The following is a 3,975-nucleotide window of genomic DNA, read 5'->3' as shown; positions in this document are numbered from 1 at the left end:
TGTTTCGATCAAAAATTCATTAACTAGCTTAATTCATCCTGTAATTGTGACCCTCCTATTTTCGCATCCCAAAGGTATGCTTCAACAGGCTACCGAAAGGAAAGACAACTATTGAAGATTAACCTAAGAAACCCTATCCATTGCTAGAGTTTTCATTGTTCCGACTTCTTTGATTAGGCCCTCCGAAGGGATGGTCGCTTCAGGACGACACACAAGCGGACCATAGGAATCTCACGGTGCAATCTAATGGAGGAGACCATAGGATACATTGACACGTATCCTTCTCCCACTTACTATGAACACTTTCCTCATTCATCTTGCTATTGATTTATGCAAACATGTTTCGGAGGGAAGCTGTGCCCAAGGCGACACGAAGCCAAGTAAGGATCTTACGGTGTAAATTCTTAGGGACGTGAGAGCTAAAATTTGATATATCTCATATACCAATTTTCTCCCACTAAAGTATTTTAAAACTTTTATGGTTTCATTATGCTTAGTTAAAAACCAGTTAATGAATTTATCTAAGTCATTTTAATTTGAACAATATAACATTTATATTGAATGATTTAACAATATTTGATTTCATTTATTAAATTCTTTGATAAAATCAATCCTTTATTGCATGTTTTTGCCCAATTCACCTTCTAGGTTAGTTCTCAGGTGGTGGGGTTACGTTTTCGTCAACTTAAATATCCCCGCTAGACAGAACGTCCTTTGACAAAGGTCCCTTATTGGTAATTATTTTATAAATTTAATCTTTTAATGAAATTCATTTCAATGCAAATTCAATTTTCATTTGATAAATATAACATTTATATTAATCATACATGAAAATCAAGCATTCACATACATCATTCCACCATTCATTATAACAATTATAACGTAGCATGATGCATGGGCATGTTTAATGTGATCATACATCCTTAGAACATAACACTTATATTATGATGCATGAGCATGCTAATTTAATCATGTATCCATAAAATATAACCCTTTATATTTAATTATGATGCATGAAAGGTGGAAATTTTTTAATCTATATGACATACAATACGTAATATGAATTCAATCATTAATTAAACATACAAAATTTAGCACCTTGATGTAAATTAATTAATTAAACCAATATAAATTTTATATCAATTTAATTAATTAATCTTGAAATTAATTAACATAGGAAATTAGGTAAAAAAAAAAAAAGTAACTCCTTTCGCAGTTATTACAACGCATGTGTCCCGTAAGCAGGTTCCGTCATGCCCTCATAGCGTCACAAAGTTGAAAGGCAGCATTGCGACATTATGACTCCCTCACGTTGTGCCTTGTCTTGTAGCATTGCAACACTACGATTGCAGCGTTGCGGCCTTGTAAGGCAGAATGCCCCTTTTTCTGTTCTGAATTTGCATTTATCGCCTCCATTTTTCCCGATCTCTTTAGCAACAGTTGCCCTTTTGATCGACATAGACTTACAAACTCGAAGGAAAAAATGCCCAAAATACAATGGACCCTTATATTTTAATCACATTAAAAGGTAATCTCAGTGTCAAAAATTATAAACATCCAATTTTGCAAACCTCCATTCAAAATGCAGATTTAAAAAGCTCACCTCTAAACTAATTTTTGTTTTAAAAAAAGGAAAAATAAAGATGCAAGAAATTGGCTCTGATACCCATTGTAGGAACCGAATCCTGAGCGGAAGCGTATGAATACCTTGTATCTCGAAAATTTTTATTTTGAAAAAACAAAAACAATGTTCTAGAATAGAACATATGAAGGATAAACATATGAAATAATATGCTTTGGAGAAAGAAAACTAAGAGAGAACCATTCTTACCTTTGAAGATTCTCAAGCTCTCTACGAAAAATCCTCTCGATCTTGGCACAAACTTCTTTTAAATCAAACTTGAACACGACTACGAGAATAACCTTGTGGTTTTCAAGGATTTCCATAGAAGGATAGATGGCATCCAACTAATTGGAAGAGGAAGAGGTAGAGAGATTTCTGTTAGAGAGTAAATAGAGGATTTATGTTTTGGTGGCTAGGGTAAATCTCACCAAAATCAATTTTTGCCCTAAAAGGGCCATAAGGTAAATTTATATGGAGAAGGGTTAACCTCTTCTCTAAGTCTTTCCCTATTTACCCTTGTGCTTAATTAAATAAATAATGTTTATTTAATTAATTAGCACATTAGTTAAATAGCCATCTATACATTAAATTCAATTTCACGCATATATATAATTAACATAATTAAATATCGCATGTTTATGTCCATCACCTCTATATTAATTTAGTTAATTAATTCTTTATGAATCTAATTCACTTGAATTAAATATTTGAATCTCATTCAAATATTTCTCTCCAACTTAATTTAAATTATAGATCACATCCATAATCAATTACATTTTAATCACATTAATATACAATTTTCTTAAATTGATTTGAACAATTCAAATCATTCCTCTTTAATATCCTTTAGTGAGCTAACAAGGGGACCTGGTAGACTTTTAGATCAAAAGCTCCAAAGATATGAGATTAATTGGTTAAACTCATTAAGCAAATTAATCAATATTCATTAACAGTGGTACACTTCATTAAAGACCCACAACTGCACTTTTATCACTATACATATATTTTCGTGTCCATGGATATAGACAAATAATAGCAGATTAGTCCTTCACAAGTGTTCATAACAACAACTGAGTCAAATTACTATTTTACCCTTGGGTGACCTCTGTATCTACTTAAGGGAACATTCATCTACTTACCTTGAAGTTGAGAAGGAGTGAATTTCATCTTGTATTATTATGTTCCTAGCTTCTCACTAGGTCTTGTCCCCAAAATGATAGGCTTATTGAGTCGGCAAACTGACCACTCTCACCCACACAAATCAAATGACAATCCATTGTGAACAGGAGTTCATAATACACTAAGGATTAAGACTAAGTTGCCTAGGTTATCCAATTGAAATATGAACCAAACTAGTTAACGGTGTTACATCTAGTGGTTATTATTTCGCATTTCGATCTTATGCAAACTCTAGGATATCCCTACTTGCGTATCATCTACACGAACGTGTTGGACCATTGCGTTTGTATCTAACACAAAGTGGGGCGTATCCATAGTGTCACCAAGATAAGATACCCAACATTATCTCTATACTATAGACCCTTTATGTTGTTTATTGAACATTGATCCGTATATGTCTCCACATACAGTTCAAGACTCATAAGGCAACCTTGGATGTTAGTTTATTGTATTTAGGGTTATTAAGACAAAATAGAATACAACACAATCAATAACATTTATTGAATTAAAATCGATAACTCTTTATTGATAATGGTCAATTGATAACATTTACTATTTACCAGTTTTAGGACATAAAACACATCTTCTTCTCCCTTGTATATTTCTATTTTTCACCATAACTATTGAGAGAACATTTCTTCAAAGAATTTCTTCTTGTTTGATCAAAACTGAAAGATCCTGAAAATTGCATTTTAAAAATTGATGTTAACTTGAAACGTGTCTCAGTGAAGTGTCTTTCTCATACTCAAACATGTGTAGAACTTGATATCTACGAGCATTTCTAGACTTAATAGAATACCTTTACAAAATATATATTTGCTTATATATTCAAAAACCTGATGTGCATTTGTTTGTTTTTTGTTTTGTTTTTATTCAAAAGATTTTGTAATCTAAATATAACTCAAATTGTTAAGATTTATATATTTTTCTTAAAATTTAGTATTTGAATCTCAATTTCACATTTTTTTTATCTCAAAAAGAAAAGAAAAATATTTTTTATACTTTGTTGACCAACAAAATATCTTAATTATCTTATCAAACAAAACCTTAGTTATAGCTATTTGGTGACCCAATATGAGATGGTATATCCCCACATCCTATATCATTTTAGAGGCCCATTATCCTATCTCACCGGTTTTAATTATTTATAGGTCCATTTTCGGAACGTATTT

This window comes from Benincasa hispida, chromosome 2 (assembly GCF_009727055.1).
Source record: "Benincasa hispida cultivar B227 chromosome 2, ASM972705v1, whole genome shotgun sequence".
NCBI classification, from domain to species: domain Eukaryota; kingdom Viridiplantae; phylum Streptophyta; class Magnoliopsida; order Cucurbitales; family Cucurbitaceae; genus Benincasa; species Benincasa hispida.
This window is presented reverse-complemented; position numbering follows the sequence as displayed.